Source organism: Leuciscus leuciscus, assembly GCF_965113295.1.
Source record: "Leuciscus leuciscus genome assembly, chromosome: 1".
Lineage (NCBI taxonomy): Eukaryota > Metazoa > Chordata > Actinopteri > Cypriniformes > Leuciscidae > Leuciscus > Leuciscus leuciscus.
In genome coordinates this window covers 4,786,595-4,814,453 of record NC_138725.1, presented here as the reverse complement: position 1 = coordinate 4,814,453, position 27,859 = coordinate 4,786,595, and the positions used below count along the sequence as shown (strand labels likewise).

Genomic DNA, 27,859 nt, shown 5'->3' with positions numbered 1-27,859 from the left:
GACCCGTGGTTTTAGCCAGCCCTGAAGAGGACGCATTCGCAGCAATCCTAGTTGGAGTACTGGTGAGGCCGAAGCCATGAGACCCAGCATCTTCTGGAATCTCTTGAGGGGAATGCGGGCGCCCGCCCTGAAAGACGTTGCCAGGAACCGAATAGAAAGTGCGTGCGCTTCGGTGAGGCGCGCTCTCATGCGTACCAAATCTATTTCTATACCCAGGAAGGAGATGTTCCGGCTGGGAGATGCTTTTGGAGAAATTGATCCTGAGGCCCAGGCATTCTAAGTGGTTGAGGAGCCAGGCTTTGTGAGTTATTAGTAGCTCCTCCGATTGGGCTATGATGAGCCAATCGTCGAGGTAGTTTAACACTCACACTCCCCACTGTCTCAAGGGGAAGAGCGCCGCGTCCATACACTTCGTGAAGGTACGGGGCGCTAGAGACAGGCCGAATGGTAGTACTGTGAACTGATAAGCCTGCCCTTCGAATGCAAACCTCAGGAATGGTCTGTGATGGGGCGCTATCTGGATGTGAAAATAGGCGTCTTTCAGATCCACTGAGAAAAAAACAATCTCCCGGGCCACGCTCCCGTTCAACACCCATTTCGATATTTCAGGGAAAGCCTCCCAGGCTTCGGCCCTCATAGTTAGGGGTTGGATGAAGACAGAACCCGGGTCGCTGTGAGACAGGGGCCCGGCTGTCTAGTGTTTCCCCTCCCGTGCGAGCAGCGCTCATGCACAGGGGCGCGCGCCTCAGGGAGCAATCCTGGATCGGGGTCCCCGCCTCTCAGGGAACGGAGCGCGCCTAGCAGAGCGGGAGCGGCGACGGAGTTCAGCCGCTGGGTGGGGGCTGGGTGACCGGCGGCGCTGACTTGGGCTGCTGTTGAGGAGGCTTCCTTCTGGTCTGGCGGCTCGAAGCCGAGCTGGAACGTTTCGGAAGGAAGTGGCGCATCGTCTGTGTTGCTTTCTGCGCCTCTGTGTAGCACTCGGAGAAGCTCTTAACGGCCTGGCAAAAGAGACCGGAAGCGGAGATGGGGGAGTCCAGGAAAACCGCCCTATCTGCCTCCTTCATATCCGTCAAGTTCAACCACAGGTGCCGCTCGAGCACCGTTAGGTTGGCCATGCTCCTCCCGATGGCCTGGGCTGTAGACTTCGTAGCCCGCAGGGCCAGGTCAGTGACACTACGCAGGTCCTTGAAAGCCTCTGATTCAGGTCCAGACTCGCCCAGGGAACGGAGAAGTTTGGCTTGAAAGGCTTGCAGGACAGCCATTGTGTGAAGCAGCGGCGCAGGCTTGGATGGATGTGAAGCCTTAGTGTTCCCTTAGCGAGTGCAGCTTCAGTGTGGTCGCGGCCCAGGCAGGAAGCGCACAGAATGGGGCAGTCTCCACCAACGAGTGGGCCTCTACACGAGGCGCGGGTGGTGCGAGGCATTTGAAACAACGCCTCGGAAATAAACTCTTTTAGAGTATGAACGCAGCGGCGAACACACAAGATTTGCAATAAAAGGATATGATGGCCGGATGGCACATGAAACAGCGTGCTGAAGGTGGCGAATGAAGCCGGCGTCCTCAGGAGCTTATCCCGCTGAAAGGCGTTTCTACGGCGGCGAGTGCTTCTATTCCGGAGGTCAGCGAAGTGGAGAAGTCGCTGAAGGAGTAAAAATCTGGAGCACCTAGACGAGGCACGGCAATAGGCCATGTGCACAAGCGTCGCAACGAACTTCCGCTATTGTCAGAAGTCGGCATATCAGTTTCCGGTTTACGGCTGTCTTCATCGGCATCCGCTGTAAACAAACAAGATGAGTGCTGCTGTTGTACGAAATAAAGATATACTATGTGAGTGACACATCTAAGTTTCTAAGAACTGTAGGTGGATCTTACGGCCGTTTCCCACATACTCCGTGTGCAGTGTGTGTGTGTGTGTGTGCGGTGCAGGAGCAGCACGTGCTATAGTGCTTCACATTATGCGTTCGCAGTGAATAACTGATTCACGGCTGTACCACAAACACTTACTATTTTTATTTAAAATCCAGAAGTTACGCTGCAACTTTTATTTAATAAAATGTTTTTTCAGCATTGCGATTCTCTTTGTACACATATAACCTACACTCTTTAATGGACGCATGCACGTTTAAACACAATTTAAACAACGTAGGGCTATTATTCCATGCATTACTTATATTAAGTTGCTCAAGCAAGTGGTCAAATATTTAACTGTAAATTGACAAAAACAGCCGACTCTCATGCCTTTTCTTTTCCATTTAAATTTTAATAAAATAAATCTTGCATGTCACAAAGAACTTGTTTTTCCACCTCCACGAATGAGAGTGTTGATCATTATGTCGCCTTGTTGAAGTAAATTGTAGTTTACCTTGCTTTACCCCGGTCTTCTAAAAGTAAAAAGATGACTGTGAAAAATAGTAGTAGGCCTATAGAATTAAATGCATTTATGGTGAGATTACTACAATTTATTGACAAATTACAATTTATCTAGATCGTTTCCGCACCGAGTCTATTTCTGCTGTGCTGCAAACGCTGAATTAAAGTGACAGCGCATGTTTCGTGGTCAAAATTAACAAAGATTGACATGAAAATGTAGTAATTTCGCCATAAATGCGTTTAATTAAATAAATTGTAGTCTCATTCGTGGAGGTGGAAAAACAAGTTCTTTGTGACATGCAAGATTTATTTTATTAAAATTTAAATGGAAAAGAAAAGGCATGAGAGTCGGCTGTTTTTGTCAATTTACAGTTAAATATTTGACCACTTGCTTGAGCAACTTAATATAAGTAATGCATGGAATAATAGCCCTACGTTGTTTAAATTGTGTTTAAACGTGCATGCGTCCATTAAAGAGTGGACGGGTATAGATGTATACACTAGATGTCGCTTGGCTACGGTTTCATTCCAATGAACTGCAGTAGCCAAGGCGACATCTATATCTATACCCGCCCGCGCCGTCAGATCATTTGGACGTGTACTGTGTTCAAGAGATAACAACGATATAAATACTGTTCGTTTTCTCACACAAACCGCTCGTTTCGTGTCTTAGGCCATCAATGTGTACTTACGATGGGGAATTGTTTAATTTGGACGATGGGGAATTGTTTTGATTTGGACGCTGTGCTTGTGTTTTGAGACAGTGACCATCGACCTGCATTATATGACTGACAGACAAGAACGGTTTGACCTAAAAATATCAAAATTGAAACTACTGCGGAAAAAAAGACACCTACATCTTGGATGCCCTTGAGGTAAGCTAAAACATACCAAAATTTTATTTCAAAGTGAACTATCCCTTTAATATTGATGAGCCTCAGACTATCAACACTGTTAGAAACACATTATTTGAGTGAGGATACACGATAAAAGCCTGTAAAACTGCTATATTGAAAGATATCTCACAATATAACATAAATCATCAATAATAAAACAAAATAATTAAATAACCTCTTTATGAACCTCTTCAGGCAAATAACTACAACACCATAATATGTGAATCTAAATATAGTTTGACTTTAACTATTAATTGCAATAATCACAAAAGCCTGTAAAACTACTCTACTGAAAGAAAATACTGTCATTTCTCACATGGATATGAAATGGATAAAACATCAATAACACAAAAACAATCAATGACACAAATCTTCATCAACCACTACAGAGAAATAATTACAGCAGCAAAATATGTCCACATTAATCTAAATATAGTTTGATTTTGTCATTAATCAAGTACTTAGATCATTAAAATAATATGTGCTTAAACTGACAATGATCATAAAACATTTAAAAATAAAGAGCATCACAAAGCAATATTGTTCCAAGAGTAAAACGCTATTCATTTATTAACATTTAAGAGTTGATTTAATGTCTCGCGTGGCTCATTATAGGCTCAACGTAAAGTAAGAGATCGATTCACATTAATTCCCCTCACAGATCTCAAACTTTAACTCTTTAATTCAGTAACAGTTCTCACTCCAAACATCGAGTCAATCACAAACGAACACAAACTCGCTCAGGTCTGAATGAACTCAACATATTCTCCTCATGCTCGCTGCTGCTGCACTAAATGTTTATTTCAGAAGGAAGACGCCAGAAAAGGCGCACAGGTATCGCTGTGATCGATGAAAACAATACAGAAATGAGCCTGTCGCTTAATCAAACTGAATAAAGTGTGTGTGATGGTTGTGTAAATATGAGAAATACCGTGAACTGCTCTCCTCACCTCAGAAGACTCGACGGTGCGTCCCAAATCGCATACTATCCGCCCTAAATAGTATATGAAAATAGAATTAGAACATCCCAGATCGTAGTATGTTGGTTCCAAAGATACCCGGATGGTCTACTATTTCCGGTTAGAATCCGAAGTGCAGATCGATGCGCACCCTAACGGCTAATATTGCCCACAACCCGGTTAGAACTACAAACACGAGTGAAAAGTGCTAAAAAACTACAGACATGGAGGACGCGCGAGTCCGGCGAAATATGTAGAGATGTTTAGATAAAGGGGCTTGAGTGATTAATTATCAGTTTCTAACCTGACGAAAATGTATGTATTCAGTGTTGTCTACATTATATTGCATCTGCAGCAGCATTGTGAACTTGTGTAAAGATACGTTTAGCCATTAACTTTTAAATGCAAATGTTCATAAACAATAAACTCGAGATCTATTTTCCTCCCTCAGCGCTAGGTCATTGTTCATTCAAATGCTAATTGCTAATGAGGCTGGAATGAGGCACATGATATCCTAATTCTAACATGGAGACAGTAATCATTTCAGTTTATTTTGTAGAAACTGTGTTGTGTAGAGTTCATAGTAGCCTAATTGTTCTGACTTCATGAAGCCTCATGGTGTGAATGAAACATCAAACTGACTAGAACAAGTAACACTTAAGCAAACAGCAAAGGACAAAGGAAAAAAAAAGACTCATTGCCCTTAAACTTTAATAATAATAATAATAATTAATTACATTTATATAGCGCTTTTCTGGGTACTCAAAGCGCTTTACATGGAAGGGGGAATCTCCTTAACCACCACCAATGTGCAGCTCCACCTGGATGATGCGACGGCAGCCATTTTGTGCCAGAACGCCCACCACACACACACACCAACCACACACCAGCTTACTTGTGGAGAGGAGACAGAAAGGATATAAAGACAATGCAGTGTTATTTATTAGACTAGCCTACTTTATTAAATTGTGGTACCTGAAAACTATGAGACCTGCTTAAAGGGATACTTCACCTCTGGAAAGATGAATGTGTATTTAAAATGGGTCATTTATGTAGAAGAAATGTGAAATTATTTTTGAATTGAGAGCTTTCTAGACTGAGAAAAGCCAGAAAATGTATTTTTGGCTTATGTGGATTAAAGACAACTCCCAGAATGCACTTGCTTCGCTGCCCCAGGAGGCCACTCCCAAGCCATGCCTACCGGTAAACAAACAGGCTAGGCTACTAGTGAGTCTCTGTGACAGTCTGCCCGAGATTTCGAGATCGCCCAAAATGTCCGGGATTCGGCTTTTGCGTTCTACAGTCGCCATTCACCCTGCAAACAAGCCTGCACTGGCCCTTTACGGGCCCACTTAGGGCTAGCCTAAGGGCCCCCAGCGGGCTGCCAGCGCAGGGCCCATGAGAATTTGCTCATTGGCAAAACGTTGGCCCCTTAGCGCTGGCCCTGCACGGGCAGCCCTGACTTAGCCCCCAGGAAGCCCTCACTAAGCCCACACAGGGCCCGCACTATTAATCTACAACAATAAATCTGTTTCACTATAAATACTTTTCAGCTACTATAACTATAAGTCTTTGGGAAAAACAATTATTCTATACATCTGAAATGGATGCAGTTACCACTTAACTAATGTCTTTATTGTCAAAAATGTACAGTAGTCAAAAGCCCCTTTCACACAGCGCTTTGAACCCGGGAAATTGCCGGCAAATTGCCTTCTGTGTGAACGCAAACACGACCCGGGATTGATACCGGGATCGATGCCGGGTTGGGGACCTAGTAACATTGCCGTGTTCAGTCCCGGAACGCGCGCTGTGTGAACAAAAGCCGTAATAATGCCGTGTCGTAGTGATGACGCTGAAGCCAGGATCGTTCGCCAGCTGTGAAACGGTACGTAATGCGCAAGTTTATGATCGAATCAGAGAAAAAATGCACAAGCGTGGTTTCACAAGCAAACTTAAGACGCTGCTGAGACATTACAAGTCACATCGATGTCACGTGTCTTTACGGGATTTTTACGGCTTGTGTGTGAACGCACTCTCTGATTCCGGAAAATCACTGGCAGTGTGAATGAACCAAAATCAAACGAACCCGGGTCAAATCCCGGGTCACTTTATCCGTGTATTTTCCGGAATCTCTGTGTGAAAGGGGCTAAAGGAATTTCAAATGAATGTATTTATTAATTACTAAATATAAAACATTCAATTCAGGTTAATACAGGTTAAAGGATTAGTTCACCTCAAAATGAACATTTCCTGATAATTAACTCACCCATCTTGCCATCCAAGATGTTCATGTCTTTTTTTCTTCAGTGGAAAAGAAATTAAGTTTTTTGAGGAAAACATTTCAGGATTTTTCTCCACACAATTGGCTTCAACGACAACCAGAATGTTGAAGTTCAAATCAATGCCGTTTCAAAGGGCTCTGAAGTGCTTCAAAGGGCTCTGTACGATCCCAGCTGAGGAATGGGGTCTTATCTGGCGAAACGGTCGGTCATTTAAAAAAATAAATAAAAAAATGATATACTTTTTAACCACAATTGTTCGTCTTGTGCTGGTGTGCGATGTGCCACGTATTACGTCATCACGTTGGAAAGGTCACGCGTCACGCCATCTATCAAGTTATTTGTCTGTGTACTCCGGTTCAAAAAGGTAGGGAAGGGTGAAAAATTCCATCTCATTTTCTCTTCCAACTTCAAAATCGTCCGATATCTTTGTTTTAATTTATTATTATTATTTTCGTCTTTTTTTTTTCGTGACCTTTCCAACGTGATGACGTAACACGTGGCGCATCGCAGACCAGCACAAGACGAACAATTGTGGTTAAAAAGTATATAATTATTTATTTATTTTTTAAATGACCGACCGTTTCGCCAGATAAGACCCCATTCCTCAGCTGGGATCGTACAGAGCCCTTTGAAGCACTTCAGAGCCCTTTGAAACGGCATTGATTTGAACTTCAATATTCTGGTTGCCGTTGAAGCCAATTGTGTGGAGAAAAATCCTGAAATGTTTTCCTCAAAAAACTTAATTTCTTTCTAATAAAGCTAATTTAACACTCTGAAAGGGACTAAAAATTCTCTATACAAATATAAAATTAATTCAAATAAACATTAAAAATATATATATATTACTTTGAGCTTTGCCAATGAATAATTAGCACATTAAACATTTTCAGCAAAGGTCACTCTTCCCCCGAGGTCTCTTGACTAGTCAGCAGACGGTGGTAGCGCTCCTTTCATTCACCCGCTCTGTCTCTTGAATTCTGCAGCCACACCTTTATTTCACTCACAATTTCAGAATCAGGAGGACTTGGCTGAAAGGAACATTTTCTTACAGCCTCTGAAAAGCAAATAGGCATGAAACAACACCGTGTGTGGGAAGTAATTCATATATGTCATTTCTAATACCACATGCTAGCTTACCTGTTACAACCCTCCTTAGCTTCAGGTTCTGAAAAGGTCTCTTTTGGTTTGAGACATTCCAGTTCAATTGAGTGGCTAAAGAATGGCCAATCAATGTTGTCAGTATTCTCCTAGCTGCAACTTGGACATTACACCCACCGATGGTTCCTAGATAGGCAGTCTAACAGGAAGGAAAATACACAAATTAAAAAGTGATTTGCATTGGTAAAAAATTTGGTTCAGGACAAAACATTTTTAAAAGCTTTCAGTCAGTGAAAAGTACAGTTCTAGTTATGGCAGAAAGTCAGGTGAAGTTGCACTGTTGCCAGTTTGGGGACAGTAGGTTCTCTTACTTCAGACCCCCCTGGTGACTATTTCTCAAAAGCAATTTCTTTGAAATTTCTCTGCGACACTTTGTTGAGAAGCTACAATTGTTAGAACAGCGCCACTAGTTGATCAGGACAATGGGTCAATTCCCAGGCAAGGGACTGTAGATACACTATATGGACAAAGTATGTGGACCCATTGACTTGGTTCCCCCTTTGCAGTTGCAACAACTTTCACAAATACTCTTGTGGATGTGCATAAAATTCCACTGACACCCCACAATCTTGTGAAAATCCTTCCCAGAAGAGTGAAAGTTGTTGCAACTGCAAAGGGGGGACCAAGTCCATGTTAATGCATATGGATTTTAATGGCATGCCATTGAAGTTCTTGAGGGTGTGATAGCATACTTTTGTCTATATAGTGTATGTAATTTCTGTCTTACCAAATCTTTCCGACGTTGATGATCTTCCATTTTTTGCTCCAAGTTATCCATGTCCTGGTAGCTTTGGAGTCATCAGGCAACGCGACCTCTTTTGTGCTCGATCGAGAGATATTTGCAACTGTTCTCTCCAGCATAGTCAGCCTGTCCTTAATCTCCTCTAGTGTACTGACTAAATATCTATCAATACCTGAAAAGGAAGAAAACAATTAAAACTGAGCACAGAGACCGTTTTAGCAGAATAATAGGCCAACTATAAACTCACAATAGGGGTCTAAAAACAGTGTGCCCCCTAGAGTCCAGTATTGTACAGCATTTTGGCTACGTTCAGACTGCAGGCCAAAGTGACCCAAATCCGAAAAGCACTAGTCACATGGAATCCGCTCTTTTCCAGGGTCCAATTTTTCATATATGGTCCAATTCCGTTACAGGTCAGATTAAAAAAAAAAAAACATCGACCTCAGTCTGGACAGTCAAATTGGAATTCATGCGACTCTGACGTCACTCTAGATTGATCATCGTCACAATATGCTCTAGCGGGAACGAGAACAGCGGGTAAGAGCAAATTTAACTCTCTTTCTCCTCCCCCTCGTTATTATTTGCTTAAATACTTTCTTCCACCTGAAATCAACCTAAAAACAAAACCGTAGATGCTAGCGCTAACCTCTGTGGCCTCCATGTTTACTTCCGCACGATTTACGTCATATTACACTTTTGCGCATGCGGGCCACATTTTAAAAATAATGTGAACAGTCAGTCAAAAAAATAAAAAAATAATCGGATCTGGCAATAATTTGGAATTGAGCATTAAGGCCTGCAGTCTGAACGTAGCCTTTGTGGTTTTCTGTGTCACTTTCTCTGTACTATAATGCTAAATATACACATATACATGATATTGAATGTTGTTGAAATACTACTGTATCTGTAATAGGTGACAATAATGAAATAGGCTAATGAATAGAGATGCACAGATTGACCGGAATTGGCAGGGGGTTTCGGCGCTGAGTCTAGTTTTTGTTGCGCTGCTCACGCTCAATTAAAGTGAAAGCAAACTTTTGATGGACAAAATAGAAATTATTTCACACAAAAAGTGCTCAAAATGCACATAATAAACATGTGTAGTGTATTTTAACAAAAACTGGAGTATGTCAGAAAATAAAATGAATAATCACAAATATTTATAGAAGATTTACGCATTTAAGCTTATTTTTAATCATTCAGTTTGGGTAAAAGTATGCATTATAGCGATTATTTGTTCAAAAAAATTTCTATGTTCTATGCAAAATGTTCTATTAAAGAAAAGATAGAAAATAAATATTTGTGTGTGCTGTAAATTGGTTAGAAAAAATGAAATCAGAATCGGCTAAAATCGGTATCGGCAGGTCAAACTCAATGAAAAACTGGAAATCAGAATCGGCCTAGAAAGTTGTAATCGGTACATCTCTACTAATGAAACAATAAAATCCACAGACAATACATTACAGACAAAATCCAAATATTATTAGGTAATGTAAGGCCTAGCCTTATAAGAAAGAAATGGATACTAACATTGGGTTCTTCTTTCAAGAACCAATTCTCAATGAATAACCATCATTACAAGATGTAGCCACAAAGAGTAAAAAATACTTTTGCTTCCAAGGCTAGAGAGGAGTAAGCCTTTTTACAGTCTACTAAACATACCTGCTGATAGAGAGTGCCTCACAGGAAGGGGGAAGGCTGCAAGTGATGGACGGCTTGCAGGTGGAAGGTGGCTCTTAGGTGAAAGTTGACTCACTGGTTGAAGGCGGCTCGCTGGTGGAAAGTGACTCTCTGGTGGAAGGCGGCTCGCTGGTGGAAGGGGACTCGCTGGTGGAAGGTGGCTCGCTGGTGGAAGGGGACTCGCTGGTGGAAGGGGACTCGCTGGTGGAAGGTGGCTCGCTGGTGGATGGGGACTCGCTGGTGGAAGGTGGCTCGCTGGTGGAAGGGAACTCGCTGGTGGAAGGGGACTCACTGGTGGAAGGGGACTCGCTGGTGGAAGGCGACTCGCTGGTGGAAGGGGACTCACTGGTGGAAGGGAACTCGCTGGTGGAAGGGGACTCACTGGTGGAAGGGGACTCGCTGGTGGAAGGGAACTCGCTGGTGGAAGGGGACTCACAGGTGGAAGGGGACTCGCTGGTGGAAGGCGACTCGCTGGTGGAAGGTGGCTTGGAGACAGAGTAACCAGAGAGTTATGACCAGAAGGTGGAAAACCCATGGGTGGTGGTGGAACTGGTGGCTGGTGTACGACTGCAGCTGTGACCATTTGTGACTGTCTCTGCCGTTTCAGTGGAGCAGGGTCAGGCTCGAAATCAATGGCACACCTTTAAGGGACACATCACTTTTCTCATATTTTATAACTTCTTTTAGCTTTTCATTTTCATTTACCAGGCGCACTGAGACACTTTAAATGATACCAAACATGCATATTTACTTTTTGCACATCCTTGACATTGTTGTGTAGGTTTTCAGGGAGTTCTAGGTGAGGAGGAGAAGGGGGAGATTGTCCAAGTGAAGTGTGAGCTGCGTCTCGGGTGTTGCTTCAAATGTTAATTCCTGTGTGCCTTCTGTTCTCTTGAGGGGGAGCCCAGAGTTTTGGCACCCGCCTTACACTTTCAATTTGATTGTTCTTATTTTATTACTTACTGTTTACTTTTCTTTACAAAATTTAGGCTGTTAAATTCATATTATTTAAGCTAGAAGTTTTAGCTTTGGTAGCAAAATTGGAATAGAGTATATGAATTTTCACAAGCATCTAGTTTCGGTGTCATACCTGCCTGTTTTTGTGTCATGGCTGGTAAAAAACTATCTTTAAGTACTTTTTCTTAATTCCCCGGCCATTGGCAAGTGTGGTAAAAAGGCAGTTTTATGCCCTGTGTGTAAGGGTAATCTAGGGCTGCATTATCAACCGAATTTAAGCTGGAATCATGAATTGGCTCAGCATTTTGAAATCACAAAGTCTAAATAAAATATTCATATGCTGAGTGTGTTTCCCTGAACTCCAGGAATGGGGTTAAGAAGCTCATAATAGCAGAATATTTCCACTGTTTATGAACCCCTAATCCAGAGACAGCCATGAAATCCAAAACCAAGAGACATAAGACCAGGAAAACGCTCAGAGATGCAGTGTTAAACAACTGACAAGACTTCGCAGGGAAGGAGTGTGGACACCAGGGGCCTGTACCATGAAGGTAGCTGAACAAACTCGGGGTTACAGGATTAGTTTTGAGTTGACAAAACCAAACCGATGCAATCAGGCTTTATTGGTACCATGATGCAGCTCATCAACTTTCTCTGTCAACTCAGGCTTTGATCCTCAAGCTATGATTACTCCACGCGCGCGTGCACATAAAAGAGTGACGTCGACACCGAACAACCAATCGCGGGAAGCAAGAGCGATATATTTTTTCGCGGAGGAGCAAGAGATAATCATTCAGAATTACGATGAATTTAAATATGTATTTCAAGCTCGAAACAATACGGTCTCTGCTGCCAAAGCAAGAGAAGATTGTTGGAGAAAGATTGCTGATTGTTAATGTGTAAGTTAAACAAATACGTTCTATATTTATGTAAAATTATGTATATATGTTTGTGTAGCCTATACATGTAATATAGCCTATAGCCTATTTTTATAATATATATAAAATGTGCATGTACTAAGAAAGATTAATATTCATTGATTTTTAGATGCAACCCCAACTCCAAATGTTCTTGGCAGCAGATAAAGACCAAATATAAAAATATAATTCAAAGTGGTGAGTATTTACCACAACCTTTTATTACTTTTGTGAACATTTTATCACAAACACTTGTTTGCAGCAAACAGAAATAAAGAGTTAAATTTAGAAAACCAGAATACACTGGTGGAGGAGTTGGCTCTGAGTAGGCAATAAGGGACGGCCGATTATGGATGTGATTACAGGTGCTGTACAATCTGACCCTGGTGCTGGCTCCTCTAAGCAAGTAACACTGGGTAGCCTACGTGTGCAATACATTACTACTTTTTTAAGTTTTAAATATAGCTGACTCTATGTTCTGCAGTAGAGGGAAATACAGTGTCCCTGTTGAAGCCAGCACACATACACACAGTCTCCCACACAGAGGTCAGTATGCAGCAGACAGAACACCAAACATAACCTGCTTTACAACAGTTATGCTTTACATTGACCTACTTTTATTTATTAGGGTGGAGGAAATGATGAAGACACTCTGTCTGTGTGTTCTCAGACAGCTGCTGATGTGAATGCACTTGGCTTTTTACTATGGCAAACATTTGAATGTGTGGCATGAAAAAGGGACTGGCCCTTACACATCTCTTTTATTGTAGGATTTTTCACAACCTGCCCCAGAAACTGAGGCCTCTACCTCAATGGGCTTCAGAAGAAATGTGTAAGGATTTAAAACCCTTGACATAAATTACAGTCAGTCCTGTGTTTGTAGGAAGTCAAGGAACTTTTTGTGATTTGATGAGCCTCCAGAAAACTTGTAATGATCATGTTTGTGGTGGAATTATGTTTCAGGTGGAAACAGACTCAGTCAGGGCCCTGTACAAAAGGAGCCTCAAACTAGACTGCACAAAAAAGAAGACTTGAACTAGACTGCTCACTAAAGGAGTCTTGAACTAGACTGCTCACTAAAGGAGTCTTGAACTAGACTGCACACTAAAGGAGTCTTGAACTAGACTGCACACTAAAGGAGTCTTGAACTAGACTGCACACTAAAGGAGTCTTTAACTAGACTGCACACTAAAGGAGTCTTGAACTAGACTGCACACTAAAGGAGTCTTTAACTAGACTGCACACTAAAGGAGTCTTGAACTAGACTGCACACTAAAGGAGTCTTTAACTAGACTGCACACTAAAGGAGTCTTGAACTAGACTGCACACTAAAGGAGTCTTTAACTAGACTGCACACTAAAGGAGTCTTGAACTAGACTGCACACTAAAGGAGTCTTTAACTAGACTGCACACTAAAGGAGTCTTGAACTAGACTGCACACTAAAGGAGTCTGTAGAAAGTGTTCCCCTTTGACACATGGACTCTCCCAGTCACCCCTGTCATTCAGTGAGAAATGGACTATTCCAAAACTTTCCACCGGAGTTCGCGAAGTGACGGAGAAGAAAGTTGACGGATGATAACGGGAAAAGGAGATCGGCTGAATATTGTATATAGCTTAGTTTGTAGAGTGGAGTATAGTATATTAGCCCAAATCGGAGGAGTTTTATAGATTGTGCGTGTGCGTGCATCACACTGTAAGTAATCACATAATTAGTGATGGCCAGATCGAGGCCTCCTGAAGCAATTGAAACAGTTGAACCAAATGTGCCATATTGTTTCGAGGCTTCGAATCAATCCGACACCCATCTCAACGGTGACACCTAGTGGTCACTTGCAGGTGTTGATCTGAAACAACCTTGACGAGCCATTAAAAAAATGTGTTGTTTTTTTATTATTATAATTTTCTAATATGTGAAGATTGTAACCTATAGGCTCCTCACTGTGCATAATGTTATTTTGGTCTTGCAAAATAAATATTAATAAAAGAAATCAAGCCACAATGTCTCACTTTTTTAGAGATTTTTATTCAAAAATATTAATTTCTCTGCTGTGGAAGGACTTAGACTACTTCTTTTTTTACAGATAATTTCTCCAGCCTTTGAAAAAATCCTCTCACAAGGGACACTTGTTACTGGCATGCAAAGATATATATATATATATATATATTGTTTTGGTGATTTTCCTTTTATTGTGACAGGACAGTAGAGAGATGACAAAAAAACGAGGCGGGAAAGGTTCACGAGCCGGGACTCGAACTCGGGACGCCCGAGTGCAAAGGCGCTACATGTCGGCGCACTGACCACGAGGCCATTGACGCCGACGGCGGAGATATATTTTTTAGCTAGGACATACAAATGAGGAAAGATTACTGCTATCTCTTTCCAGTTTCATTTAAATTCATGTTAAATTTAAATGCAAGCCTAAATAGCCTATAACTAATCAAATCGCACTATGTCACTATATCACCAAAAATCCGCTATCTCAAAATCAAACTCCTCTCACAAAAACCCACGAGGTCAAGATGCGTTGATTGCACTTTTATACAGATGTGCGACTGTGTGGTCTGTTCCCGACCGTGTCAATCAAACGCTGATTCGGCGGACCACACCTGATGAAACATAAGTGAAACACTTCGAGGCTTCGTTTGGCCATAGTCACGTGACATAGGTGTTTTGAATCACGCTTCGGATCAGTGTTTCGAAACATCTGCGCTTCGGGATCTCGCAAAGCTTCGGAACGACTGTTTCGCGTCAGCCATCCTTACACATAATTACTGAACAGTTTCAACGAACGCTAATCCGCCTGTATCAGTGTTTACATTTAATGTTGTTTACTTAATTATATTCGGCTGCTGTGACATTACTGCCATCCCATGTATATTTATGTCATTCGTTGTCAGTATTAGTTATATTTATTCCTTATAAACACCAATGCATGTTGTACCTCAGGTCGCGCGCATGCGCTCATAGTTGTTTACATCTCGGTTTGACCGCACATGCAGCAGTAGCCATGCTCGCATGCACAGCTCGTGCACAGCTCGTGTACAGCGTTAGCGCACACACATCCATTCCCACTTAGTCAAGTATTTCATCATAGAGATTGTATTGTGTTATATTTTACCCTTTATTCATCAGTAATTTTACCAAATAAGCTTTATTCATACTGTTCTTGTGTTTTATGTTTATATTCATATTCATTTCTGTATTTTGTATTCACAGAACCACACATCTATGCACCTTTAATAAAACAACGATTTGGAATATAACCTGAGTGAGACATCATTGTTCTGACCGGACAACCTGTAGCCTTCAGCAAACCTGAACTAGCAATTAGAGTGAATACTCACAAGATTTTTCATGGTCCTTCGAGCCGGATAGGTGAATTGCTACAGAGATGTCTCAACCCGAGAGAGAAGCGCCTGTCGTGCGTCCACGAAGACAGATCAACCCACCGACTCATTTAGCGGACTACGAGCTTGGTGAGACATTGCCACATCGACAGCCACTCCCAGACTTCAGCCATAGCAGAGTCCAGTCACCAAGTATGGTAGGACGGACCCAATCGACTTCTCCTATCAGTCAAGAGTTAGATCATGATAAGTGGACACTGAGAGATGAATGGCAAAGTGAAAGATCCGATGGGCGAGGAGAAGAAGTGGAGCTTACAGCCATGCTGCAGGTGATGAAACGCGAGAACGCCGACTTGCGGCAACAAACCAGCCAGCTTCCAGAGATTATTTCAGCATTACAGGAGATGCGACAACAGAATGCCATGTTACATCAGGAACTTCAAAGTCTTAAGGCAGAAAGGGGATCCCCCTCTAGGCCATTGACTTTACCAGTGCTATCTCCAGGTCCCTTTTCTCCAGTGGTGAGCCCTGAGACTCCACAACGGTTCCGTCCTACTCCAGCCCCACGGACAAACCCACCAACTCCACCTACGACCATGAGAGAACTGTGCCCAGCTACAATGGATGAGCATCCTGGATTAACTGAGGATTTCAGAAACATGGACATTTCCTCCTCAATACATTATAAAGTACCACCACAAGTGCGTTACAGTGACCCACCTAAACCCAGGTACTCTCGTTCCTCCCAACACATTCCAGCTTATCAGTCAGAGTTTGAGACCCCAGCATATGAGCGTATGCCACCTCCGCAACCAGGCTACAGACAAGCGTATTATCAGCCTCCATCAATGCAGGAGAAAATGTACAGAGGCCCTTCTCCAACCATTCCCTTCCTAACATCCCCTGATCCTAGAGAGTTTTCCAGACTGAGAATAGCATTGGAGAACATTTTGCCTGAAGATGCAACAGAGCGATTCAAATATCAGATCCTCACTGATCATCTTAAGTTAGAAGAAGCCCTACTTGTGGCAGACTCATACAGTAACTCAAGCTTTCCTTTCACAAACACCTTATCAGTCAGAGTTTGAGACCCCAGCATATGAGCGTATGCCACCTCCGCAACCAGGCTACAGACAAGCGTATTATCAGCCTCCATCAATGCAGGAGAAAATGTACAGAGGCCCTTCTCCAACCATTCCCTTCCTAACATCCCCTGATCCTAGAGAGTTTTCCAGACTGAGAATAGCATTGGAGAACATTTTGCCTGAAGATGCAACAGAGCGATTCAAATATCAGATCCTCACTGATCATCTTAAGTTAGAAGAAGCCCTACTTGTGGCAGACTCATACAGTAACTCAAGCTTTCCTTTCACAAACACCATGAGAGCCCTCAATAAAATGTATGGCCAGCCCCATCAGCTAGCCTTACAACGCATTGCAGAACTAATGGATGGACCAAACATTCGCAGTGGAGATGTGAAAACTTTTCGCATGTTCGGTCTCCAAGTGCGTTCCTTGGTCAGTATGTTGGAACAGCTGGGTCAGAAAGGCAACGTCGAGTTGGAGTGCGGATCACATGTGTCCAGACTGATGAGCAAACTGCCACATGATCTCAGGTCCAGTTTCAAGAGGTACACACATCCTCTTCATGTCACTATCCCCACATTATTGGACTTTGCGGACTGGCTTGAGTACGAGCTACAAGTTCAGGATGACCACACTGACTATACCAGTCAGTCTAGAGTTTCGACAGTGCCGAGGAGGGAGCTGAGGAGAGACTCTAGGCAGCCCCGCAAACCCACTACCATCCTCCTTGGTACAGAGAAACCAAAGGCCAGCTCAGCATCACCAGTTTATCCACCCAAACCAACTGCTGCTAAGAGAGAAGGGGTGAATGTTTACTGTCCATACTGCGACAACAACAGACATTTCCTGAATGGCTGCGAGAACTTTAAGTTACTCAACAAAGAGCAGAAGGTGAATTGGATTAAAGGTCAAAATAGATGTTGGCGCTGTGGGCGTGGTCATCATGCTGCCAATTGCACACTGAAAGCCCTCTGTCCATCTTGTAACAGAAAGCACTTGCTGGCCTTACATGATGTAAATGACCAGAGCAGAGCCACAGAAGAATCGGTTCCAGCCAGTGCAGTATTGTATGTGGATCGTCCAACCTGTGACAATAAAATTCTGCTGAAGGTGGCTAAAGTTCTGCTCCGAAATGGCAACAAATCCATGGAGGCATATGCAATTCTCGATGATGGGTCAGAGCGGACCATCATCTTACATGAAGCTGTGCAGAAGTTGAATCTGAAGGGACAGCCAGAGGACTTGGTTCTCCGTACAGTCAGGCAAGATACACAGACCATTCATGGGGCGGCTGTGACCTTCACTGTGTCTTCAGTGGTTAACCCTCGTAAGGCTTTCAGGATACGGAGCGCATTTACAGCCAGCAGCCTGGGTTTAGCAGAGCACACGCATCCTGTCAAGGTACTTCAGAAGAAGTACAAGCACCTTGCAGGCCTGCCACTACAGCACCTTCACAAAGTGAAACCAGTAGTTCTTATTGGTTCTGACTGCCCTCATCTCATCACACCCATAGAACCAGTCAGACTGGGTCCACCTGGTGGCCCTGCTGCTGTGAGAACACGCCTAGGGTGGACACTACAGGGCCCAGCACAAGAACTAACCAGCAGACTTTCCCCACAGCAATGTCTTTTCACCAGCTTACAGCCCAGTAACGACCTGTATGCGAATGTGGAGAAACTGTGGAAAATGGACATTCTTCCATATCGAAATGAAAAGGTACTGACAAGGTCTAGACAAGACAAAGAGTCCATCCAACTTCTCCAGGACAAAACCGTGAGAGTGGATGTTAACAGAATCCAGCGCTATGCAACCCCTCTTCTACGTGCCAAAGGTATGCCATGTCTACATGCACCCAAAGAAGCTGTCCTGCCACAATTAAGGGGAATAGAGAATCGTCTGAACAAGAATCCGGAACAAGCAGCGGCCTACCAAGAGGAGATAGTCAGGTTACAGCAAGCTGGCTTCATCACGAAACTCACTCCTAAGGAGGTGGACTGTTCCAAAGAGAGCTGGTACATTCCTCATCATTTGGTGGAGCATAATGGGAAGAAAAGGGTTGTCTTCAACTGTTCGTTTGCTTACCAAGGCCACAACCTGAACGAGTACTTACTCCCTGGTCCACCACTCAGTCCTTCTCTTCTGTCAGTTCTTCTGAGATTCCGAGAACATTCCATCGCCATTAGTAGTGACATTCGTGGGATGTTCCACCAGGTACGCCTTTTGCCGGAGGACAAACCACTACTGAGATTCATTTGGAGAAACCTTCAGAAAGACAAGGCACCAGACGTGTATGAATGGCAAGTACTTCCATTCGGAACAACGTGCAGTCCTTGCTGCGCAACGTACGCGTTACAGAAGCACGTTCTGGATCACAGTGAGTCTGAAGACACACAGTTCTCAGTAGAGAAATCATTTTATGTTGACAACTGCCTTCAGAGCTTCACCTCAAGTGAGAGAGCGAAAGGTCTTGTAGACAGACTCCGCAGCCTTTTAAGTTCCGGAGGCTTTGACCTAAGACAGTGGGCGAGCAATGATCCATCAGTCATCAGCCACCTGCCAGCTGATGCTCGATCTCAAAGCAGCATCCAGTGGCTCAGCGAAGGTCAACAAGATGCACAAGAGTCAACTCTTGGGTTACACTGGAATTGCTCATCAGACACTCTCTCCTATAAGCAGCGGCGGACAGACCACCCACTTCCAACTATGCGGAGCATATACCATATCCTCGCTAGACAGTATGACCCCATAGGTTATATTGTGCCATTCACAACACGAGCCAAGGTGATCGTACAGCAGTTATGGGACAAGAAAAGAGAGTGGGACGATCCCCGTCTGCCTGAGAACCTGTTGAATTTGTGGAAAGCATGGGAGAGTGAACTGGATGGTTTACAGCACATTGTTTTGCCGAGGTCTTACTGCAGTAAAGAACTGGATCAGCCTTCCAGCATGAGGCAGATCCACATTTTCTGTGACGCTTCAGAGCGAGCCTATGGTTCTGTGGCCTACATACGAACTGAAAATCCTGAAGGTAGAGTGGAAGTTACCTTTGTAACAGGTAGATCTCGGGTAGCCCCGAAAAAGCAGCAAACCATTCCACGGCTGGAGTTATGTGCAGCACTCACAGGTGCACAACTCGCAAAAGTTCTGAAGACAGAGCTAACTTTGCCCATCCATAGTGTTACTCTGTGGTCTGACTCCACAACTGTCCTTACCTGGCTGCTGTCACAATCATGTCGTTTTAAAGTTTTCGTAGGCACTAGAGTGGCAGAAATCCAAGAACTCACAGAGTCTGATAACTGGAGATACGTGCCATCAAAGGAGAACCCCGCAGATGACATCACAAAGGGAAAACTGCTCTGTGACATAGGCCAGGAAAGCAGATGGAATAAGGGACCAAAATTCCTCAGACAGACAATTGATCATTGGCCAGAGATGCCACCACCTACGACCATTGATCAGGACAGTGAACTGAGAAAGCCTATTTTCATTGGTCTGTCAATCTCCACTTCACCTCCTCCCAATCCACAGAAATACCATACGCTTTCAGAGCTACTGAAGGCTTACATCCAGTATGTTAACGGGGCGGCCACTGATATCCCAACTGCAGATGACCACAAAGAGGCAGAACTTGCAGTACTTCGTCAGAGCCAAGCTGACTCATTTCCAGATGAACTGTTCTTCCTAAGAGCAGGTAAATCCTTACCAAAAAATAGTCGTTTGCTCTGCTTAGCTCCAGAATTTGATGAGGACACCCAACTCATACGCGTTGGCGGTCGTCTCCGTCAAATCAGCCAGCTAGAGGAAGATATGATACATCCTATTGTCCTTGACTCCTCTCATCCGACTACCAAACTGGTAATCAAAGACTATGATGATCGACTACATCACCCAGGACCAGATAGGGTGTTTGCTGAACTTCGCAGGAAATACTGGGTGATACGGGGACGGGCTGCGGTCAGAAACCACCAACGACAATGTGCAGAGTGTCAGAGATGGCGGGGACAACCACATCCACCAAGAATGGCGGACCTCCCACCTGCCAGATTGAGGATCCATCAACCTGTCTTCTACTCAACAGGTGTAGATTGCTTTGGACCTTACACTATAAAGGTGGGACGCAGGAATGAAAAAAGATGGGGAATCATCTTCAAATGCATGACTTCTCGTGCAGTCCACATTGACATACTCACCAGTATCAACACAGATTCCTTCTTGATGGCTTTACGCCGATTCATCTCCAGACGTGGTAAACCCTTTGAGCTTCTGTCAGACCAAGGCACCAACTTTAAGGGAGGAGAAAGGGAATTGAAAGAGTCATTCATCGCCCTTCATCCTGAGCTTCAAGCCCAACTCGCCAGCGAACAAATAAGATTCATCTTTAATCCACCCAGTTCACCCCATTTCGGTGGATGTTGGGAGAGAGAAATCCGTTCTTTAAAGGCTGCACTTCACGTCACCATTGGCAGCCAGACAGTTACAGAAGAAGTGCTGAGGACTGTCTTCATAGAAATAGAAGGAATTCTCAACTCCAAACCCATTGGCTACACCTCTTCGGACATCGCGGATCCAGATCCAGTAACTCCTAACATCTTGTTGATGGGGCGGCGAGATGCCTCATTACCGCAAGTGGTATACCAAGACTCTGAACTCCTAAGCCGAAAGAGATGGAGGCATAGCCAGCTCTTGGCTGACCACTTTTGGAAGCACTTTATTCGGCACTACCTACCCAACCTCCAGATCAGACAGAAATGGAAGACTGAAGAAACTGACCTGCAGGTCGGGGACACAGTCATGATCGTGGACCAACAACTGCCCCGCGCTCTTTGGCCTGTTGGGAGAATTGTTCAGGTCTTTCCTGGGTTGGACAAGAGAGTCAGATCTGCGGAAATACAAGTTAACGGAAAAACCTACACCCGACCTGTAGCCAAGATTATTTGTCTGCCCTCTCTTCCCGACTAGCTTTAAATTTAATGTAGCAAAGACACTTAAAGTCGGCAAATTCACACTGTGAATTTGGGGGCGGCTGTAGAAAGTGTTCCCCTTTGACACATGGACTCTCCCAGTCACCCCTGTCATTCAGTGAGAAATGGACTATTCCAAAACTTTCCACCGGAGTTCGCGAAGTGACGGAGAAGAAAGTTGACGGATGATAACGGGAAAAGGAGATCGGCTGAATATTGTATATAGCCTAGTTTGTAGAGTGGAGTATAGTATATTAGCCCAAATCGGAGGAGTTTTATAGATTGTGCGTGTGCGTGCATCACACTGTAAGTAATCACATAATTACTGAACAGTTTCAACGAACGCTAATCCGCCTGTATCAGTGTTTACATTTAATGTTGTTTACTTAATTATATTCGGCTGCTGTGACATTACTGCCATCCCATGTATATTTATGTCATTCGTTGTCAGTATTAGTTATATTTATTCCTTATAAACACCAATGCATGTTGTACCTCAGGTCGCGCGCATGCGCTCATAGTTGTTTACATCTCGGTTTGACCGCACATGCAGCAGTAGCCATGCTCGCATGCACAGCTCGTGCACAGCTCGTGTACAGCGTTAGCGCACACACATCCATTCCCACTTAGTCAAGTATTTCATCATAGAGATTGTATTGTGTTATATTTTACCCTTTATTCATCAGTAATTTTACCAAATAAGCTTTATTCATACTGTTCTTGTGTTTTATGTTTATATTCATATTCATTTCTGTATTTTGTATTCACAGAACCACACATCTATGCACCTTTAATAAAACAACGATTTGGAATATAACCTGAGTGAGACATCATTGTTCTGACCGGACAACCTGTAGCCTTCAGCAAACCTGAACTAGCAATTAGAGTGAATACTCACAAGATTTTTCAGAGTCTTTAACTAGACTGCACACTAAAGACTGTTCACTAAAGGAGCTGGACTGTGAGCTGAGGAGGCTCCAAAATGTAAACTCGCAATTGTGAGATAAAAAGCCGCAATTATCGTTTAAAATTTTTTATTTTGTGGCGGAAACAAGCTTCCATAGGACTGAGCTGAGGCGGCTCCAAAAAAAAAAAAAAAGATTTCTGAAGGATCATAAGACACCAAAGACTGGAGTACTTGCTGATGAAAATTCAGCTTTGCATCACAAAGTTAAATTACATTTTAAAGTATATTAAAAAAAGAGAACCATTATTTTAAATTATAATAATATTTCATAATACTGTTTTTTTTTTTGTTTTTTTTTTTTTTTTTTACTGCAGGCTTGATGAGCATAAGAGACTTCTTTCAAAAGCATTAAAAATAGTAGTGTTTCCAAACTTTTGACTGGTACTGTATGTTTCTTTGCTCTCAGCTGATTGGTCAAACTTCAGTCTGAGATCTTGAATCCAGAACATAACCTGCCCCGGAGCAGGTTAGCCGTGCAGCGTAAGATCCCATGGCAACGAACACCGATTAAAGCCAAGCTACTTTCATAGTACCTAAAACCCAGGGTTGGCGGAAACTAAACTGAAACATAGCTGGCTAGCCAGCTAAACCAGCTTCATGGTACAGGCCCCAGGCTTATATGGGGTGAGCTAAACAAGGTAATGACACACAGGTGGACGTGATCATGGCTGATTGGTCTGGACAAAGGATCATGGGAAATGTAGTTTGTGGATGTGTGGTGATTGTCTGGGTTGGCGTGTCCTCTGATGGTTATCCAGGGCACTCTCGCTCGTTACACCACGTCATTTTTTGTTTTATGCATGTTATCACAGAAAACAACATTTATTATCCATTGTCATTTTGCTTCTCAAATAAATGTCCCTTAATTTAAGAATATTACTTTAAAAGAAGATTGTTCTTTACTCAAATTAGTTCCTAATATAGCTTCTTTTTTAAACTGGCATTGTAGACGATGGATATTGTTGCCTCTATTGTAAGTTGTTGTGAATAAAAGCATCTGCTAAATGTAAGTTTATTTAGATTCATAAAATTTCTGTAGATCAGCAGCAAACACGTCATATCCAACAGATATCCTTCTTAATATATCTATAAATATAACTTGAAAATCAAAAGTAATCGTTTTATCCTACTTTTTACATCATTTTAGTTGTTGTTGTTGTTGTTTTTTTAACACATGTGAACAGCTCAGTTTAGGTAGGGATAGTAACAACAAAAGTTAGGGATAACTGTCTTATGTCATTTAAAAGCAAGTGATATTGATTTGAATTTTGTGAACCTAAATATCTATTCAGCAGTGTTGGTCAAGTTACTTGGAAAAAGTAATTAGTTACTGATTACTGATTACTTCTCCAAGAAAGTAATCCAGTTACTTTACTGATTACTTATTTTCAAAAGTAATTAGTTACTTTACTAGTTACTTTCTAGTTACTTTTCAAAAACATGATGCACGAAATGAATAAGCTATGTAAAGCCATAGACCTTTCTGCTTAATTCTATTCTTTCTGCATATTCCATCATCTAAAATTTAATCAAATTAAACATTCTTTTTTAAAACTTGTTTTATTAGTTTCAGTATTTTAACTTTATGCACATTGCATCAATGACTCACTCATTAAGATGGTCGCCTGCCGCCTCCTACTGGCGGTTTATAAATATTATTTCTATGCACAAATAATATTTCTTATTTGTATATTCAAAAAATATTTTAAATAATCTCATTACATTATTTAATGCAGTTTATTTGATTGGTAACAGCCCTTTAGCATGTTATTATTCTATTGTAATTTATTGATCAAATTTAAGAATTTTAAATGAAAGATGAAGCAAACGATTAGGGAAAAATGCCCTTTATAAAGGTTAAAATATCATAAATATGCCGATTTATATATGTTAAAGCTGACTGAACTGATGAGAATACTGATTCGGAATAAATGATATTTACAACACACACACACACACACAAAAAAAAAATTCCTGTTCTAACAAGTGTTTTTACTCAGACAAGTGAATGACCGACCGAAGGACAAATGCAAAGCCCTGGTATATTTTTCTAATTATTATTCATTTATTTACCCATAAACCTGTCTTTAGGAAGCCATAAGTTACAGTGGCAAGAATAACTTTGTGAAACCTTTGGGGGTGGTGGACAGGGTTTAAATTAAGACAGGAGTTTGCCTTAATCTAGTTGATCATGCATTTATTTTCTTTTATTCCACAGCTGATGTGTGCAGTTTTTTATTGCTTGCATTAAAATAATTTTCTCTTGTTTTGTTTTTTAATTGCAGTCTTTTTCTTCTGCCATTCATGCTTATCAGCTCCATGCAATCTTAAGCTTTTCTTGGTTCAGCTGCACACAGTCTGAAAAGGTTTTTTTGGCAGTTTGCTAAAATAAAAGACCCATTCTAAGAGCTGTTGTCTTTTCTACCTTGGGAAATAATGTTAAACGAACAACTTAAAAAGGCATGACAAATCATGACATAAAGACTGACATCACTCACAACGTACCAATGCATTATCCCTCATGAACAAATATAACGTGTTTGCACGTTCATACCAGTTTACCATTACGACATCATTCATGAATAAACATGACGTCTGAACACGGACAAACGGTGCGTGTTGACGCGTCAAAATTCACGCGTTTCGTTTAAAGACTTTTGAACGCGATCGCTTGCCATAGTGTTTACCACTGACTTCGCGGCGCTCATGTCATTTGTCACTCACGAGTCACGGCTCACTTCGCGAGACAGTCTCGCAGTGTAACGCAGTAACGCAGCCTGCTTACAGGAAAGTAACAGTAATCTAATTACTGCTTTTGCAATTGTAATCCCTTACTTTACTCGTTACTTGAAAAAAGTAATCAGATTACAGTAACGCGTTACTTCTAACGCGTTACTGCCCATCACTGCTATTCAGCAACAAAAACAAGTATTTGCCTATATCTGTTAGTGTTACTTGAGAACCATTTTTTTCTTATAGAAAATAAAAAGTAAAAAAATATGGTAATATGGTAATAAACTTTTTCCCGGACTGAGAAATCATGGCTTATGCATGCTTAAATGTCACATGATTTCAGCTCAGTAATCCTGACTCAAAAATGGCTTCACAGTAACAACCTAGTGTTGAATATGGAAAAGTCCTGTTGTATGTTGTTTGGGACGAGGCACAGAAGACCATGTGCTCTTAACTTACAACTGTATTTTGCTAATGGGTCCTCTATGGTGGTGAAATCCAAAAAATGTAAATACCTTGGTTTGTGGATGGATTCTGAGTTTACCTTCAAACCTCACATTGACTATATAACAAAGAGAATACATGGTTGCCTCAGTACACTTTATAGATCTGTTAACTGTTTTACATTGGAAGTTAGGAAAAGGTTAATTTCTCAGTTGATATTGCCCATTATTGACTACGCTGATATTATCTACATGAACACTAGTGACGCTGTTCTTAAGCCACTTAATGTTGTTTTTAACTCTCCATGTAGATTTGTTCTGAGGTGTCCTTTTAAGACACATCATTGCGTAATGTATGCATCATTGAATTGGCTTCAGCTGAATTCAAGAAGAGACTTTCATTGGTTTCTTTTTATTTTCAAATGTGCCTACTTCGAATGTCCTCCATATCTGAGAGAACGCTTGGTCCCACGTAGTTCTTTGTATCCTCTTAGAGATATGCAATCTCTCGTCTTTACTGTGCCAGGAATCTTTTCAGCCACTGGTCGTAAAACTTTTCATTACAAAGCTACTAGTGATTGGAATAATCTTCCTCTTTCCTTGAGGTCCATCTTATCTTTTCGTAGATTCAAGTTAACTTTATTCCAATATCTAAATAATGTGTGTGCATGCTATTGATGTTGGACTGAATAGTAATGCTTGTAATTGTCTCTTGTTTCATGTAACTGTTTAATTGATCTACCTCCTGTGGATTTAACCTCGGTCCTTCTTATGTGACACCCTTTTGTTCACTGAATTTCTTGCATTATGGTTCCAATTGTATAATGAGGTAAATGTGATGTGCTTTTTGAGATAGTTATAACATGTCAGAGCTATGATGTGTCTTAGGTTTAGGGTAATGGTGTAAGCTGCCTAGTAGCTCAATGGTTTTGAGCATTTGTTTTTAGCGCTGTTACGTTCCACGCGTGTTTTGTGTTTTGTTTTCATTGATCTGTGCATGTTAGTGTACTTCACACGTGTTGGCTGTTGTGCTCATTATCTTTTCTCTGTCTCTAGCCACTCTCTCTGCTCGCAGGGTGCTGTGATTGGCCGAGTCGGACGTCAGTCATCATTAAGGCGGCGCTTGGGAGCCAATCGGAGGCCGTCCAGTTGGTTCAAAAGGATGGCGTGTTCATTCATGCTCTCTCTCTCGATCGCGAACTGAGCTCTTTGTAGCGGAATGAGTTTTCTTTAGTGGACTGAGCTCTCTGTAGCGGAATGAGTTTTCTATAGCGAACTGAGCTCTTTATAGCGCCATGAGTTTTCTGTAGTGAATCGAGTTTTTGTCCCTGCCCGCGAATTGAGTTGTGTGCTATGTGCTTTGTTTTTTTGTGATGTGTTGTCTACCTTTTCGTTTGCTATGAGACCTTGGTTAACAGCTGATATAGCGGGAAGAGAACGCAGGTCAGTATATCGCGATATACACTGCACACGTAGCAGATGATTGTCTAGACACACTAGGTAAGAAGTGAGCGCCACTTAATGTATCTTTTGTTTTGCTAGATAGTTTAGTTAAAGTGCCGGATGCACTGAAGATTTCGGTTTATTTTCTACATTTTGCTTTGGTTAGATTAGGTCTAGATTAAGGATTGTTTTGTTATATTTTGTTCTTTTCTTTTGCGCCGCTTTTGTTCTTTTCCCATTTATTGTTGGTTTGTTTATATTATCACATTGTACATAGTACACATTATTATTGTCATCCTACTGGATCTAGTGGCTTCGGCTTTTTGTGAATAAACGTCCAGTATTTCTCTCTTTCCAAGATTGTCTGTCATGTTCTTCCACCTCACTTCATATCCAGCAGTACGTTAATATGTAAATGTTACGGTACATTCCCTAGACTCTAAAAGTTCGTAACATTAAATGGGGGCTCGTCCGGGATAATATTTATCATATTTATATTTTTCCCGAGATATTAATTACTGCTGGTGTGGATGGTGGAAAGCATGTTCAGTGTTTTGTTTGTAGAGTTTTTGTGTTCGCGAGGCAGTGATTAGTGGATGGGCTGGTTGATTATATGGTTAGTGATTCTGACAGGAGTAAGTATGGCTGATTTTGACTTAGATACCTTTGTTAGTGCACCTACGGTGGAGCAACTTGATAGGTGTAGGAAAGACGATTTGCTGTGTATCGCTGCTCACTTCCGGATCGCTGTTTCGAGGCAGCGGCTCAAAGAAGAGATTAAGTTTACTGTATCCCAAAGGTTGGTGGAATTGGGTGTTCTAGAGCTGCCTATAGTAGTCGGGCAAGGTTCCTTTGGTACTGACGGTCGCCCTGGTGAGGAGGAGCGAGGTGGAATGGCTGAGGTGGAGGGTTCCGA

The 27,859-nt window shown here is 42.2% G+C and overlaps 3 protein-coding genes and 1 long non-coding RNA gene across 5 annotated transcripts in view; 3 read left to right on the top strand and 1 right to left on the bottom strand.

Annotated features, from left to right (window-relative positions):
* Window positions 1–27,859, top strand: part of LOC309494322 (uncharacterized protein) — a 243,868-nt gene that overhangs the window by 73,986 nt on the left and 142,023 nt on the right. The window lies entirely within an intron of this gene.
* LOC309494460 (uncharacterized protein) overlaps window positions 1–27,859 on the top strand; it is a 310,444-nt gene that overhangs the window by 212,493 nt on the left and 70,092 nt on the right. The window lies entirely within an intron of this gene.
* LOC309494303 (uncharacterized protein) overlaps window positions 1–27,859 on the bottom strand; it is a 99,500-nt gene that overhangs the window by 25,459 nt on the left and 46,182 nt on the right. Inside the window, exon 1 of one of the 2 annotated variants that reach the window (XM_082163574.1) lies at window positions 4,217–4,288. The exons of the other annotated variant lie outside the window; for it this stretch is intronic. The gene's annotated coding sequence lies outside the window, so the exon portion shown is untranslated. Of the gene's footprint in view, window positions 1–4,216; window positions 4,289–27,859 lie in introns of those variants that run through there. 2 annotated transcript variants of the gene reach the window in all.
* On the top strand, window positions 21,316–22,174 carry LOC309474293. The gene is made up of 2 exons (XR_014197280.1): window positions 21,316–21,663; window positions 22,128–22,174. It is a non-coding gene; the product is annotated as an uncharacterized lncRNA (long non-coding RNA).